Source organism: Bubalus bubalis, chromosome 12 (assembly GCF_019923935.1).
Source record: "Bubalus bubalis isolate 160015118507 breed Murrah chromosome 12, NDDB_SH_1, whole genome shotgun sequence".
Classification (NCBI taxonomy): Eukaryota; Metazoa; Chordata; class Mammalia; order Artiodactyla; family Bovidae; genus Bubalus; species Bubalus bubalis.
Window position 1 is genome coordinate 41,707,859 of NC_059168.1, and position 18,168 is coordinate 41,726,026.

Below are 18,168 nucleotides of genomic sequence, written 5' to 3' on the forward strand. Positions count from 1 at the left end.
TGAAAGTTGCTCTGTCATATCTGACTCTTTGCAACCCCATGGATTGTCCATGGAATTCTTCAGGCCAGAGTACTGGAGTGGGTAGCCTTTCCCTTCTCCAGGGGATCTTCCCAACCCAGGGATTGAACCCAGGTCTCCTGCTTTGCAGTCAGATTCTTTACCAGCTGAGCCACAAGGGAAGCCCATGAACACTGTAGTGGGTAGCCTATCCTTTCTTCTGGGGATCTTCCCGACCCAAGAATCAAACTAGGGTCTCCCAAATTGCAGGCAGATTCTTTACCAATTGAGCTATCAGTCTTTTATTTAATCCTTTGCTTTTTCTACTATTTTCTGTTTCCAATCTTTGTGCCAATGCTTAAAAAGATACCCATCCTGCAACACATGAAAGACTTTTCACAATCATTAATTATGTTAAAATGCAGATGAAGTAGGTAAAAAAATATCAATAATACTAGTTTTAAATGAAGACTATATTTTTTATCAATACATAATCTCAACAAAAATTTCATTACAATGCAACAGTTCTCCTTACTGGCCACTGCAAAGCTAGTTAGTATTTGTCTTTGTGGTATAAGCATTCTGGGATCTTAAAACTCAAAACTGTAAAATTATTAAATAGTCTTTATTGCAGCATGTCTTACTTCTCAATAAGTCTTTTTGATAACAGCTTTGTGCCCTGAGCTGAAGGCAATGTCAAGGTCAATTATTTCATTCAAGGCCCCTAATTAAGACTACTTTTTTGAGGTCAGGATAATGCATTACTTTATTTTAATAGAGGGGAGATCAAAGCTCTACCTTAAATGTTCCTGAAGCAAAGCGACGCTGCTTTAACCTGGGTTACATTAACAAGGGCAAAAAATGGGTTACTCATTTTAGAGCCCCACCCCCAACTTCACTGCAAAGACGGGATTCAGCTCAATAGAAAATAAGCTTGCATTAGCAAAGCCAGTTTACCCAGAAATGCACCCATGGGCCACTTTAGATACTTCTGAGATCCTGAATTTCCATAGCTCCTGTGCAGTGGTTACTGTTGCTGTTTCAGTAAGACTATAATGGGAGGTGGACACCCACAGATGTGCTTCATGGGATCCAAACACATTCAGCTTCTACAGTGTTTAAGAATCAAGGTATTTCTCATAAACTCTGGATTTCTGGATACAGAAAGAATCAAAAGATCTAACAATGTTCAGCCCATATTCTTTATTTTTTTTTCTGTTGGTTTGGCCTTTTGTTTGTTTTGTTTCTAATTTCATTAAAGTAGTTAATTTCTTCTGTCAAAGTGACTCAGTATTTTATATATATATATATATATATATACACACACACACACACACACACACACATATATATACATGCACACATATATACATATATATATATTCTTTTTCATATTCTTTTCCATTATGGTTTTTCATAGGATATTGAATGTAGTTCCCTGTGCTATATAGTATGATCTTGTTGTTTATCCATTCTGTGTATAATAGTTTTCATTTGTTAATCCCAAATGCCCAATACTTCCCTCCTCCAGCTCCTCTCACCCTTGACAACAGAACTACAAGTCTGTTCTCTATGTCTATGAGTTGGTTCCTGCTTTGCAGATATGTTCATTTGGGTCATATTTTAGATTTCACATATAGTATAGTGATGTTATATGGTTTTCGTCTTTCTCTTTCTGACTTAATTCACTCAGTGTAATTTCTAGGTCCATCCATGTTGCTGCAAATGACATGATTTCATTCTTTTTTATGGCTGAGCAATAGTCCATTGCATGTATGTACCACATTTTCCTTATCTATTTGTCTGTCAATGACCATTTATGTTGCTTCATGTCTTAGCTATTGTAAATAGTGACACTCTGAACTTGGGAGAGCCCATATTCTTGAATGGTAATAATTGACTAGAATAAGGAATGACAGCCTCCTTGAGATAGGATGTGCATTCAAATTTGTTACCATCCCAACTGCTCATTGCTGCAAAGTATAAACAGGCTGACATATTTTGTTTGGCTGATATAGTATCTATGCTATTACTAATGTGTTTTTTAATTGTAATGTTTTGGGGCAGGATTTAAATATGCACTTTCACAGGCTCAACATCTCTATTGCTGTATACCTGGCCAGATCCACATATTTATATTGCCAGCCTGGCATTGGTAGCAGCTCTTCCTATGTTCTGTCCCATTTTCCTGCAGCCCACAGAAATTCCCCAGATGCTGAGAGAAACAGTTTCTAGCAGTCTTATAGCTGAAATCACTCCTCAAACAAATGTGCACTAAGCCTTGGACTCAGGTTGCTTTCAGAGAAAACTAAAAGGACAGCATTTAAATGTATTCTATTTTGAGGGCATCCTAATAGTTACATGCTATGCAGATGGTTGATCAGGACTGTGAGGGCTCTGGAAGTGATGCCATAGAGGGAGAATGTGTAGGAACTATGCAGGGCAGACTTAAAGTAAGTCTGATACCTGTAGTCAAATTTCGGGGAAATATCCTATGAAAAGAGATAAAATGAACAGGTTAAGCTCCAGAAGGCAAGATTAAAACTTGGAAATTGGACCTAGCCAGATAAGTTCAATATAAGGACACAATTTTAACCTATAGAGCACACTCAAACAAAACAGGCTGCTTTGTGCCAAGGTTCACATTTTCTTTCAGAGATTTCAAGTAAATTCCCGTATTTTACACAGATCCTTGTAATCCACATTGCTAACACACATTTATTTAATATCACAAACATGGGGTTATGTACAGGGGAATCTTGCTATTTATCAGGTTGTGTAGCTGTTCAGATGTTTCTTTGGAGGTTGGTGAATGGGAAAAGAAAGAGATAAAGCTGGCATTTGGTGATGAGAGCAGTCATTCCCCCACCATTATAGGGATATAATTTAGCACCCCTATAAAACCTAGGGATGCCTCAAATCAAAATGCATTTTTCTCTTCACACTGAGAATCTGTTAAGTGCATAGGAACACATAAGATCAGGTGAATTATCTATTATCTGAAAGATATTTATGATGCCTAAGGTGGGAGAGCATGACTCATATCTGCTCCTCACAGGAACTCAACATGATAGTAAGCCAGCAGAGAGGAAATAGCTGAAATATTTGGAAGAACAAACCCTCCCTGCCAGAGGTTACTGTGAATTCAAGTGTTTTCCACTTCTGCCCTTCTTCAAAGCTACAAAGCAATGAGGTAGTCAAATTAATGAAGTATTGTAATAGAAATGGAAAGATTACAGTGTGCTGAAGAGTGGAATACAGTTTTGTTCTTAAGAGCCATGATAGGAAAGAAGCACTTTGATGTAAGAGGCTGGCTGGAGGGGCTATTCAACTTCAGTATCACCAAAAAAAGAAAAAAAAAATCAGAATGGATTAGCATGATTTTGTTATCATTCCAGATATGATAATACATGAGAAAATAGACATTATTTGGTTATAATTCAATAGAGAGCTCCTATAAATGTAAGCTATAAGAGTAGGGCTCTATCCAGTGTACATTTTATCAGAGCCTACTGTGTGGATTGAATTACAGCTTCCATAACAGCCAGTAGCCCTCCCATTTATGTTTATGGATTCCAGCCCATCCAACAAAAGTAAAAATTAAATGGAAATTAATTACCAGAAAGCTCAAAAGTCCTGATGGAACTCCCAAAGTGACGGTGGTCAACTTTCAGGGAGGTAGCAAGTCTAATTGCTCTTAACCCAGTGTCACACAGTGGAACTTTTTTTTTTTTTTTAAACACACAGTGGAACTTTTGCACTCTCACAAGAACTTCACTCCAGATGTCAAGATCTTTTAACTTGAGATTGAAAGTGGTAGCTCTTTGAGGATAGATACAATAAAGTGTGAAGAATCACTCGCATTATTCCCCCAGTGTCTAGGTTCTTAAAATAATACAATCACTACAACAGGAGACCTGATGCCATCTTAGTCTATGTCCTCAGCCTGCCCTGGTGCTGTCTCTAACAGAGGATACTGGCTTCAATCCCCGTGCTCCTGGGGGTGGGCCGCAGCAGCAGATGATTTTTTAAATGACATGCTATTTCCTGTTCTTCTTCTTCTGTAAGTTGATTTCGCAGGGATTTTCTTTTGATGATGCTAATTCCACCAAAGATAATTAGGGAATGAGGAAGTCTGCTTCTGTATTTGTGCCTTTGGGATGTACATATTTATTTAGCATCTGAGGGAAAATGAACTTCAGTCAGTGAGAGAAGAGAGGACCCTTTATTTTGGAAACAGAAAAGAATGCCGCTTAGGCTTTGGAGTCACCTGCAGAAACAAATCTTTTTATTACGACCCTTCTGGTGATACAAACATGCCATTATTTCTTTACTATTTCCTGCTCAGATACAGCCAGCCAATGAAATGGTTGATATTTGTAAAAAGAAACTGATTTTTTAATCATCAAACTCTCCAAGCTGCTGGTGGTGCTGTTGATGGGTGTCACTCTCAATTATTAATGTCTCAATGTTTCACATTTAACATATTTCCTGAAAAAAAAAGATTAGAAAATAATAATAATTCAACAGCCCACCCTGCTTTTTGGATGATGTCTTGCCTGAAACTTTCTGATTAAAACCAAATGTGTCGGTGGTTGTTGCAAGACATTCCATGTAGTAAGACTGACAGTTTGTTTTGAAGGTTTTAGGAGAGGACAAGTGGCATTACAATACTCACAGAAATGCAGTGTTTTAGTGAGGGAAATGATCAGTCAACCCCAGCAACATCCCCATGTCTTAATTATATACATATATATATATATATACATATATATATACATATATATATATATATATTAGATTGAAAAGTCCTTAAAAATAATTACTATGCTACTCCGTACATGTGCTGTGGTCCCACAACTTCATGAGGAATATGGTAGGCTGTTTCTATGTATTTTTAGGTTTTAGATTATTTTTTAAGTTGCCAATTAGGATTGGAAAATATAATCCCTTAGCTTCTAGAGATTTTGCAATAAGTATTTTAACGTAGCAAAAATTTTACAGTAACACTTAACCTTCAGTAGTGAATGTGACTTGTAAAATAGAAAAGAATCCATAATGTATTGGAAGGCAATTGTTCAACATTGTATGGTTATGGAATTGGGATAACATCAACAAATTCTGCCCAACAGACCAGATATGATGATGTTTGACAAACTTGTTGATACTGCAACTCCTCTAAGTTCACATCGATAATAGCAATGAGTTTCAGTGAGGACGTGGGTCTGAGAAAGAAGTTGAAATTAATATGTAGACAGAGAGACTTCAGAGTAAAGTCAATTATCTTTTACGTGACTAGGGTACTTTGCATACACAAATTAAATATTATAAGTAACTGAGAATTAATTTTATACTGGAATCAATTCTGAATACCTTACTCTCACACACCTGTGATAGTAGTGGGATATTTTTCATAACAGAAAATTAACAGAATGAGTCATTTTCTTAATTTTAAAGCTGATAGAGAATCCAGTTATATGGAAAGAAGAAAAGGCAAAGGATATGAAAGAGAAGAGAAAATAGTTACAATTTTAAAAGCATGTTGAAAGCTATATCCTTGCATATGACAGAAAAGCACATTTTTTTCCCAAAAAAGAAAATAGCTATCATCATATTTGATACTTAAAACATTATTATAGTATCTATAAACAAGTATATAGCATTATAATAAAAGAAATATGTGTAAGCTTATTACCTGATTTAAAAACTAAACTATTAACCATTTCATTGTTTCTGTGTTAGGGTTTTCATCTTATTTCACAGTCTTCCCCCTATTCTGAATTTTATGTTGATTATTCCCTTGCTTAAAAAAAATAATCCTAATCCAGGAAGGTTCGAGAGGGAGGGGATATATGTATACCTATGGCTGATTCACTTTGAGGTTTGACAGAAAACAACAAAATTCTGTAAAGAGATTATCCTTCAATTAAAATATAAATAAATTTAAAAACAAGCAAACAAAATAGTCTTAATCCATATGCATATAATACATATGCATAAAATGCTATATTATAACCTATTGTTTTGAGCTTTACAAAAATAGTAGTGTTTGATATAATCTATTATGATTTTTATCAGTAAATATTTTTTTAAGATTCATCCCATTATAGGGTACAGCTGTTTTTTCATTTTTATTACTATACAATGTTCCATTGTGTGTATATATCACATGTGGTTTATTTATTATATTGGTCTGCTAGGCTGCCATAACAAAATATCATAGATTGATTGGCTTAAACAATAGGACTTTATTTTCTCACAGTACTGAAGTCTAGAAGTCCAAATTAAAGGTGCTAGCAGAGCTGGTTTCTAGCAAGGCCTCTCTTCCTAGCTTGCAGCCACTTGCTTTCTCTCTCTGCCCTCATGGGGTCTTTCTTCTGTGGATATGTACCATTCACTCTTGTTATCTCTTCCTCTTTTAAGGACACTAGTCCTATTGGATTAGGGTCTCACCTCTGTGACTTAACCTTAAGAACTTCCTTAAATATTTTGTCTCCAAGTACAGCCATGTTGAGAGTTAGGGCTTCAACATAGGGATTTAAGGGGGCACAGTTCAGTCTATAATATATGTTATCCTAGGATTGTTCCTATTTTTCTCCTATAATCAGTGCTTCTGTGAACATTCTTGTATTAGATTTCCTGAAACTCATGAGCAGGAGTTTCTTTAAATTACATAAGTAGAAGAAGAATTGCTGATTCTTAAGTCTTGCAAATGTTCAAAATCACAAACTGGCACCAAATCACTTCCCAACATGACTGTATGAAGTTTGACTCCCTCTAGAAGTGTCTGTGTATCCTCACAGGTCCACATACTTAAAGTCAGTTCAGTTCAGTTCAGTCACTCAGTCGTGTCCGACTCTTTGCAATCCCATGAATCGATTATCAAACATCTCAAATGTACCTTATTAAAGTCTTTAATATCACTCCCTTAATTACAAAGGATTCTGATAGTTTTTCATTTGTTTATTCACAATTTGTGTCCTATATTTTGGTAAAATTTCTATTCTATCTTATTTTCCATTTTTATATAAGATTTTATCTTTAAAAAATCTATTAGTAGACAGTTTATGTGCATTTTGGATACAGAATCTTTAATTACATATGTTCTTGTAGTTTGTATTTTGTCATATCATTCACTTCTGATGAGCCTAAGTTTCAAATTTTAATGAAGGTTAACTCATCAGTTTTCCTCTAAGCTTACTACTTTTTGTGTTTTGTTCAATATTATTTCTTGCTCTCAAGATCATAAAGATATTCTCCATGTGTTGCTTTAAATCCTAAGCCCTTTATCTCAACCTCACTGTAAAAAAAAAAAAAAAAATAGGACTTTACAAAATCCTTCACCAATGTATATACTAAGTATTCTACGTAAATTGGTGATTTGAGTTATAAATTCCTTTGTCCCATTTTATTAATACCTAGTGCATGCAATGGAAAAGGCAATGGCACCCCACTCCAGTACTCTTGCCTGGAAAATCCCATGGATGGAGGAGCCTGGTAGGCTGCAGTCCATGGGGTCGCTAACAGTCAGACGTGATTGAGCGATTTCACTTTCAGTTTTCACTTTCCTGCATTGGAGAAAGAAATGGCAACCCACTCCAGTGTTCTTGCCTGGAGAATCCCAGGGGCAGCAGAACCTGGTGGGCTGCCATCTATGGGGTCACATAGAGTCGGACACGACTGAAGCGACTTAGCAGCAGCAGCAGCAGCAGCAGTGCATGCAAGGGCTTCCCAGGTGGCACTAGTGGTAAAGAACCTACCTGCCAATGCAGGAGAAGTGATGTGGGTTCGATCCCTGGGTGAGGAAGATCCCCAGGAGGATGGCATGGCAACTCACTCCAGTATTCTTTCCTGGAGAATCCCATGGACAGAGGAGCCTGGTGGGCTACAGTCCATAAGGTTGCAAAAAGCTGGACATGACTGAAGCGACTTAGCACGCATGTACGCACACATTCCATGCAAAGGAACTGAAAAAGAGAACGAAACTACATAAATTAAATATGGTCCTTGTTCTCAAGATGCTTGAAGTCTAGAAAACAAATTGTATAGCAGAATAACATTAGCACATGGTATTAGGATTATAAGAGAAAGGCAGTGGGATCCCTGAAGTCCTTTAAAATAATTTAATACTAAAAATTACTAGATCCTTATTATATGCAAGGATAATATCAATTATTTTTTTAAAACCACATGAAATTGTTCCTCTACTGGTGTATTTTTAAAATGTCAAAACCAAATGGAAGCTTGGAAAAACATTTCTCAGTTGCCCTGGAGGATCCTGGTCAACAAGGTGTACAACGGGATTTGATCTCAAGTAGCCTGGCCCTGGAGGTCTTCCCCAGGTAACCTTCTCCTCATCCTTATTGAGGGAGCAGCTAGAGCAAGATCAGACATAACAGAAGAATTAACTTAGGCTACAGCATTGGGAACTGACCTTAAAGGCTGCAGAAGATTTTAGAAGGCAGAGAAGAGGGACTGTATTAAAAATAAAATCAGGGAGGTGGTAAGGTGCATGCTCTATTTTGGAGACAGCAAGTGGCACATAGTGATAAGCTGTACCCTTTTCAGAGAAGCTGGAAATATAGGTTCATGAGTGAAAGGAAAGGGAATATTATTCTAAAGAAACAACTCTGGTCTACAGAGCCTCCACCTCCCTTAAGTCTCTCCCCCTTCTGCACTCTCTTCTGGCTCCAGTCACTCTGGCTTTCCTGCTGCTTATGAACACGCTCAGCATAGACTTGCTTCAGGACTATGCATTTGCTTTTCACTTTTCATGAATGCTCTTCCCCCTTGGCCTGGCATCTTCCTTCCTTTTACTTGAGTTTACACTAACATGGAACCAATTCACTGGAAAAGACCCTGATGCTGGGAAAGATTGAAGGCGGGAGGAAAAGGGGGCCACAGAGGTTGAAATGGTTGGATGGCATCACTGACTCTATGGGCATAAGTTTGAGCTAACTCTGGGAGATAGTGAAGGATAGGGAAGCCTGGAGTACTGCAGTCCTTTGGGATGCAAGGAGTTGGACACGACTTAGGGACTAAACAACGACACTGACATGGTGCTCATTACAGAGGCTTTCCCTGACTCTCTTGTCTAAAGCAGCAAATCCTCTCCCTCTGTTTTCTTTTCTCTGCATTTTCTTTCTTCAAAGCACTTGCCACCACCCAAGCTTGTGTCAGATCACCATTTCCTTACTTTCTATCCCTGGGCAAGAACTCTGGACAATTTTTAGCCTTGTAAAAGCCCCAGTTCCTAAACTGTGCTTCATATATAATGTGTAGTCCACAAATATTTGTCATGTAGATGAAATAAAAGAATGAATGATGAATGAACCATTGAATGAATAAATGATGGGCATTAGGGCACCATCAGAGGTTTTGTAGGTTATGACATGAACCCTCTTTTATAAATAGTCTTTGGCAGCTATGTAAAAGAGGAATAGGAGAGATAAGATGAAGAAAATAGGGAGAACAATTATTAAACTTTTACAAGAGCAGAGTGGAGCCTAGGAATTCAGAGCTTCATTTCTGGCATCAGGCTGTCAGGGTTTAAATCTCAGCTCTAAGATCTCCTGGCTGAATAACCTTGGGAACATCCCAGAATTTCTGCCTTTCTCTTTGTCTATAAAATGGGGATAACTCTTGAACTGTTGGAAGCCTTAAATGAGATAATGAATTGCTTATGATAGTGATTCATTAAATATAATGGTCCTCAACAATAATATGCACTTAAGCCAGGGCAGCATCAGTAGGAATTGAAGGAAGAAATAAATCAAGAGATGTTGAATAGGTAGGATGATCAAAACTTTGGATAATATAAAAAGAAAGTGCCTAAGACTCGTACTTCTGTGTGATTAGAGATTGGCAATAACTTTAAGTAAGACCCAGAATGCAAGTAAAGGATGCAACTTTGAGTCCTCAGAAGGTAGGGAATAGGAAGTAGCAGGAATCATAAGTTTTGTTGTGAAATGTTTGAGTTTATACGAACGTATTTTACATGGGGATATTTAACAGAGTTGAAATATACATGAAGGAGGGGATGACAAAGTTTTAAGTGTGTTTTTTTTCCTTCTTCAAGAAGATTTACAGTAAATTTTCTTAAATAGTTCCTTTCCCTTTGTATTTAAAATATAGTTTACTTAACCTGAATATTTCTATCTCTCTAAGGCTTATTTCTATAACAAGGATTTCACAGATTCTACTTACTGCATTTCTTGAGTAAGTCCAAAGCTTAATAGAACTAAATAATGATCCAGTCCCCACTGCCAAACCTACCTTCGTACCTGTTCCCAACCTTTCACTGTATTGAGGAACTGGGAAAGGATTCTCAAACTCCATGTGGATCTGAAGACTTGATTCAAATGTACTATAGAGCTGAATAAAATAGATGTTAAGGGACTCCCCAAAGGGCTTTGACCAACCCTCCAATTTGCAAACCAGAAAGCTCCAGTTTACTATCCTCAATTTTAACCACACACATTCCTACTCAGAGGAAACAGCATGCCCAAAACCAGTAAAAGAGCAAAAAGAGATAGTTAGAAATCTGTAATAAATGTATGTAAGTGAGACAGAAAATTAGAAAATGGCCACCTGCCAGCAGCCACATAAATTTTGGAGGAAATGCATTTTCTACTGGGATGCTTTATCATAGGAATTGCAAATATTTATTAAAAGTATTAAAATAGTCAGAATGTTAAATGTTTCCTCCAGTGGTGAAATTTCACATTGCCACATTAGAAGATGGGATATTCTGATACAGCGTTTGTTAAAATGACTTCATTTTATTAGTCTGTCATCCACAATAAATGGGCAGGTACCTTTAAAATAAGATATATTGAAGATAAAAGAGATTCGGGGGAGGGGCAGTGCTTCATTGTGTGAATGTGGCTTTGACTACGCAAGTATATAAATCTTGCAACCTTTCCCAAATGATACCAACAAGATTTTATTATTGTTTGATATAAAGTTTGCTGGATTTTGTAATCACACGAAAATCAATAGTAGTATTTGCCATTAACTTCCTTTTCTCTCTCATGCAAGATATACCTGATAATGATTTGAATGGTTAGTCCTTTATGGGTTCTCATATGCAATAACAGACATATCCAAGTGAAGATGCAAAACTAGACTCCCAATGAACTGAAGATGGAAGGAGGTGGCTGCTTCATTGCAGAAGGATAATAGAGATGACAGCTCGAGCACATCATCACTGAGTGGCACTAAGTTGAAGAGTGACAGGATGAGCTGGACAGATTACCTACCTAAGAGGCTTGTGCTTCCTGTGAGGCGCTAACCTAATAAAGATCTTATGCCATCACCTGGCAAAAATAGAAAGAGCCTTTCCCCATCTTAAGCCACTCTATTATATAAGTCAGAACAGCTTCCTGAATCCATCCCATGAAAAGGTTGGGGGCACTGAAGGGAATCTTGTTGTTGTTGTTTAGTTGCTCAGTTGTGTCCTATTCTTTGTGACCCCATGCACTGCAGCATGTCAGGCTTCCCTGTTCTTCACCATCCCAGAGTTTGCTCAAAGTCATGCCTGTTGAGTCAGTGGTGCAATCCACACAACTCATCCTCTGTCGTCCCCTTCTCTTCCTGCCCTCGATATTTCCCCGCATCAGGGTCTTTTCCAATAAGTCGGCTCTTCACATCAGGTGGCCAAAGTATTGGAGCTTCAGCTTCATCATCAATCCTTACGATTAATTTTTAGGGTTAATTTCCTTTAGGATTGACGGGTTGGGTCTCCTAGCTGCCCAGGGGACTCTCAAGAGTCTTCTCCAGCACCACAGTTTGAAAGCATCAATTCTTTGGTGCTCAGCCTTCTCTATGGTCCAACTCTCACATCCATACATGACTACTGGAATACCATAGCTTTGACTAGATGCAGCTTTGTCAGCAAAGTGACGTCTCTGCTTTTTAATATGCTGTCTGTGTTTGTCATAGCTTTTCTTCCAAGGAGTAAGTGTCTTTTAATTTCATGGCTACAGTCACCATCTGCAATGGTTTTGGAGCCTAAGAAAATAAAGTCTGCCACTGTTTCCAATTTTTTCCCCACCTGTTTGCCATGAAGTGATGGGATGAGATGCCATGATTTTAGTATTTTGAGTGTTGAGTTTTAAGCCAGCTTTTTCACTTCTCTTTCACTGTCATGCATTCTGCCATTAGGGTGGTATCATCTGCATAATGAGGTTATTGATATTTCTCCTGACAATCTTGATTCCAACTTGAGCTTCATCTAGCCTGGCATTTCACATTATATACTCTTCATATAAGTTAAATAGGTAGGGTGACTATGTACAGCCTTTATATACTCCTTTTCCTATTTTGAACCAGTCCTTTGTTTCATGTCCGATTCTAACTGTTGCTTCTGGACCTGCATACAGGTTTTTCAGGAGTCGGGTAAGGTAGTCTGGTATTCCTTGCTCTTTAACATGGAAACTTACATTACCATATGTAAAATAGATAGCCAATGGGCATTTGCTGTATGTCTCAGGGAACTCAAACAGGGGCTCTGTATCAACCTAGAGGGATAGGAAGGGGAAGGAGATGGGAGGGAGGGAACATATGTACACCTATGGCTGATTCATGTTGATGTTTGACAGAAAACAACAAAATTTTCTAAAGCAATTATCCTTCAGTTAAAAAATAAATAAATTTAAAAAAAAAAGAATTTTCAACAGTTTATTGTGATCTGCACAGTCAAAGGCTTTAGTGTAGTCAACGAAAAAAAAGTAGATGTTTTTCTGGAATTCTTTTCCTTTTTCTATGATCCAGTGAATGTTGGCAATTTGATCTCTAGTTCCTCTGCCTTTTTAAAGTCCATTTTGTATATCTGAAAGTTCTTGGTTCACAAATGGTTGAAGCCTAGCTTGAAGGATTTTGAGCATTACCTTTCTAGCATGTGAAATGAAAGCAATTATGCAGTAGCTTGAACATTCTTTGGCATTGCCTTTCTTTGGGATTGGAATGAAAACTGACCTTTTCCAGTCCTGTGGCCACTGCTGAGTTTTCCTAATTTGCTGGCATATTGAGTGCAGCAATATGAGGATTTGAAATAGCTTGGCTGGAACTCAATCACCTCCACTAGCTTTGTTTGTAGTAATCCTTCTTAAGGCCTACTTGACTTTGCACTTCAGGATGTCTGACTCTAGGTGAGTGGTCATACCATCGTGGGTATCTGGGTTATTAGGACCTTTTCTGTACAGTTCTTCTGTGTATTCTTTCCACCTTTTTTGGTCCATACCTTTTCTGTCCTTTCTTGTGCCCATCTGTGGGAATATTCCCTTGGTACCTCTAATTTTCTTGATGAGTTCTCTAGTCTTTTTCATTCTACTGTTTCCCTCTGTTTCTTTGCATTGTTCTCTTAAGGGGACTTTTTCTTATCTCTCCTTTCTATTCTTTGGAACTCTGCGTTCGGATGGGTATATCTTTCCTTTTCTCTTTTGCCTTTCACTCCTCTTCTTTTCTCAGTGTTTGTAAGGCCTTCTGAGAAAACCATTTTGTCTTGTTGCCTATCTTTTTCTTGGGGATGGTTTTGGTCAACACCTCTCATACAATGTTACACACCTCCTTCCATAATTCTTCAGGTACTCGTCTATCAGATCTAATTCTTTGAATTTATTTGTCACTTCCAATGTATATCATAAGGGATTTGATTTATCTAATCTAACATAAATATGGGATGCCTCTTCATGGATCATAGCCTTGTCGTGACAAAAGGGCTTGCATAAGTCAATGAAGCTATGAGCCATGCTGTGCAGGGCCACCTAAGATAGACAGGTCACAGTGGAGAGTTCTGAAAAACATTGTCCACTGGGGGAGAAAATGGAAAACTACTCCAGTATTCTTGCCGTGAGAATCCCATGAATAGTATGAAGAGGCAAAAAGATATGACACCAGAAGATGAACCCCTCCCCATTGGAAGATGTCCAATATGGGGTGAGGTAGAAATAAGGAAAGGCAGGGCTATTGGAAAGCCAAGTATATCTTGGAGAGAATAATGAAGAAGCTAGTAGCCTTCACTACGTGGGTGGAATGGCCACCTTGCTTATTGGAATGTAGGTATTATGTTTAACATATTTGATTGGCCAAAATGTTCATTCAGGTTTTCCCATAAGATGATACAGAAAACCCCAAATGAACTTTTTGGCCAACCCAATATCCTATATTTACTCAATGGATATTTTGGGGGCATCTATGAAAAGCTGACCACTAACCTGTGTGCTGGAAATCAGGGGTGAACAATGCAACTCTGGTCCCAGCTCAGAAACGTGTCATTCTAGTGGGGAGAACACGGGTGCTTACAAGTTATGCTATTTCACATGGTAATGAGGGCTTTGAAGAAAGCAAAGTGAGTAAGGAGCCTTCTTTTAGGTGAGGAAAGGGTTGTTGAATGAGGTGACATTTGAGCAGGTGCCTGAATACAGTAAGGGATCTATCCAGATCCTGGGGGTCACTGAGGGAAGAGCATTCCTGGCAGAGGGAACAGCAGAGGCAAAGCCCTGACCCCCCTGGTGTGAGCTGAGTTCTGGGGCATTGTGTCTTCTCCGTTCTGCATCCAGGCTTCCAGAAAGGAAGAACATCAGAGCTATCTGGTCATTGATACTTTAAATAACTCTTGATTTCATACTTCTGTTATGTTTTTGGCTTCCCTGAATCTCCTCAGAAGAGATTAAAAGTATGTGATGGTGAAATTGCCTCTCTGGCTGTTTGCAAGGGCTACTAGGTATGATAATTTTTAGGGGATGTGTGAGCATCTGATGGATGGTTAGACAGACAGAAATTCCACTTCTGTTGAAAACCCAAGGTGACCAGGATAGGTGATCTTAATGAGGCATTATGAATGAGAATTTATACACTAGCCCTCTGGAAAGCCCTCCTTCATTCTTCTTTCAGGTATTATCTGTATACAAGTGTAATGGCACATGAGGTGCCCTGGGGGATGCTGAGCAGTGGGCAGGGTACTAGAGGAGATGCTCAGGGACAGCACGTGTAAACTGGCCTTGTTTGAATTTCGTGTTCCATTGTCAATAGGCTCTCAATGGTCTATAGTTTCCTAACCATATATGGTCATGATGTGGTGACCCAATCTTGTTGGACTTTTGTAGGGATTAAAAGAGAAGATTATAATGGCTTAATATGATGGCTAATACAAAATAAATAATTTTGTGTTAGTGCACAGACAGGATTTAAGGGTTCCTCAACTTAACTATTCCTGTTTTACATTTGGATCAATTATTTGGAATCCATGTTGAATTTTAAATCCATTTCTTGTTTCTGCAATTTACTGGAAGACTTTGAAGATTACAGCAGAGAATTAAGACTCAGTGGGTCCATATGTTGTAGATACCAAAATATGGCACTTTCTTGTCATTCATTTATAGGTTTCTTTATTCCACAAATACTCATTCAGTGCCTGATATGTATGTATCTAGATCTGTGCTAGAGCTGAGGATCTAATAGTAAACAGTAAAGGAATTCAGGACTTCTTGAATTTAGTAGAAAGGTGACTTAGGATGGAAGGGATGTAGATAAAAATCATATTTAGAAGGTGTATTTTAGATGAGCAAAAACACACCACAGGAGATGGACACTGTGCTCTGAGGGAACCATGAGATAACAAGCTTGACTAGACATGAGTCATTGAAAAGCAGAATTCTTTATGCAGTGGTGGTGTACCTGTGAGCCAGCAGTGAAAGCGAGCATGAAGCCCTGCTCCTTCCTCAGGAAGTCTTCAGCCCATGCCACCTGGCAGAGCGCTAGCCCTTGGGCTATGCTGTCTAGTACCTGGTGATTAATTTCTTCTGGTCTAATATCTGAAGAACATGCTTCCTTTGCCCACAGTCATCAATTTAAAGTCAATGTGATCATTTTATGAGAAGAACATCCTGACCATTTAATATACTGAACTCATTCACCGAGGTTGGCACAGACACCTGCAGTCCAGGGAGGTGACTCTCGGCAGTCAGTCTTGGCGGCAGCAGTGGTTGGTAAGGTAAGGCACTGACTATACCCAGGGTGGGTGGGGAGGCAAGCCTAGCACCAAACCAGTGTTTTGTCTGTAAATCCTTAATACTCAAAGTGTGGTCATGGGACTGGTAGCGTTGGTGTCACATGGGGGCATATTAGAAATATGGAATCTTGAGACCCTACCCCAGACCTACTGATTGGAATCTGCAAATTAAGGAGGTTCTAGAGGGAGGTACATATATTTTGATGCTTGTAAAGCCCTACAGTAGAGTTCGACTTATTTTGGACCTGTAGCTTGACTACCTTCCCCAGTGTGGATGAGATGAGATTAGAGAAAGTAGGTAGGAAGGCAGAGCCATGTTTCTTCCTCCAATTTGCTCAGCCCTAGAGCATACTCAGGCTAAAAGCCCAGATTAGTTGTTTCATTTGATTATGAAGGAAAAAAAGGCATATTTGCTGATCAGTGTGGTGTCATCTATATGATGTCATATATGTTTGTTTTGGAAAAAATGAGTCCTTGAGTTAAATAAGAAGTTTAAATAAATAATAATGGTCTATAAAAATAAGTCTTTCATATTTCTAAGTAAATTATAAAAACTGATTATTAAAATGAAGCAATGAAAAGCCTACAATTTTGTTTCATATATTATATGTTCTCTGATATAGTATGATATTTTTTTGTTTGTTCATTTTTTGCAATTTAGCATTTGTGCATCAAAAAACTTTTGAATTTAAATCCTGTTTTTACCTATTTGGAGAAGGCAATGGCAACCCACTCCAGTACTCTTGCCTGGAAAATCCCATGAACAGAGGAGCCTGGTAGGCTGCAGTCCATGGGTCACTAAGAGTTGGATATGACTGAGCGACTTCACTTTTACTTTTCACTTTCATGCATTGGAGAAGGAAATGGCAACCCACTCCAGTGTTCTTGCCTGGAGAATCCCAGGGATGGGGGAGCCTGGTGGGCTGCCGTCTACGGGGTTGCACAGTCGGACACGACTGAAGCGACTTAGCATTTTACCTATTTTACTTGTGTGATTTGGCCACAAAATATCTTAACTTTTCTGAGCTTCAGTCTATTCATCTATTTTTTTTTTATGTCAAAAGCAGAGAGCCCTGCAACAAGCATGCCTTTGGGAAGATGGAACCACAGTGGCTTCCTGAAGGGGCACCTCTGACTCCCTACTTCATCCATTAGGAATGTGGGAATTGTGATGGACCAGGAGGTGGCTGTCATCTTAGTTATTGTGAAAGGGGGCAGAACTGACAGGCAGCTGACTTAGGTTCTGGTCTTAGTATTGCACTTACTTAAAAGAACTGCTGAACTCTTGATCATGGTGGTTTTCTTTCTGGCAGGAGAGAGGACTTGAAATATATCATCTTTTAGCCCTTAAAAGTCAACCTCATTTTTAAAAAAAACGATCTTACTTATTTACAAATATTTTTGTTATCGATGTTGTCAGTTCACTATCCCACTATCCATCTCAACAACCTTCCTTTATATCAGCCTCTGTTACAGAGATGGGAGAAAAAGCACTTCGTTCTCAGTCTCTGTTATAGCAAGGAGAGCCATAGGACCCCCTACTGGTCAATATGTTTAAGCAGAAATCTGTTGTCACTGTGTCTTTTACTTCCTCCATCTTCTTGCCAGGCTCACAGAACATATTTGGAGATGCCACAGCAATCACTGAAACATCATTAAGTCACAATAGCAGACCTAGATGACTCGTTACTGTACCTTTTGTTCCCTGAGATTGACAAACCCCCTTCTATGTGGATAAGACAATGTAACTGAACTTCTGTGTAACCATAAGTAAGACTAGTATCTGCCATTTTCAAGCCATTGTTCTGAGGACCAAAGTTCCTGCATTTAGATGCCACTGTGGGGTAATCTGTGGCTTAAATTTGTTTCTGTTTTCTAACAATTTGATGTTGTTCAGTAGCTCAGTCATGTCCAACTCTTTGCAACTCCATGGACTGCATGCAGCATGCTAGGCTTCCGTGTCCTTCACTATCTTCCAGAGATTGCTTGAACTCGTGTATTGCAGAGAAGGCAATGGCAACCTACTCCAGTACTCTTTTTTTTTTTTTTTTTTCAAATTTGAAGAACATTTATTTATTTTTTTTTATTTTTTAACTTTACAATATTGTATTGGTTTTGCCATATATCAACATGAATCCGCCAAAAGTGTACACGTGTTC

At 38.4% G+C, this 18,168-nt stretch overlaps 1 long non-coding RNA gene across 1 annotated transcript in view; it reads left to right on the forward strand.

Annotated features, from left to right (window-relative positions):
* The window catches only part of LOC123328500, a 98,665-nt gene that overhangs the window by 73,712 nt on the left and 6,785 nt on the right, over positions 1-18,168 (forward strand). Inside the window, exon 2 of the long non-coding RNA XR_006543363.2 lies at positions 15,841-15,991. This is a non-coding gene — a long non-coding RNA (uncharacterized LOC123328500). The remainder of the gene's footprint in view (positions 1-15,840; positions 15,992-18,168) is intronic.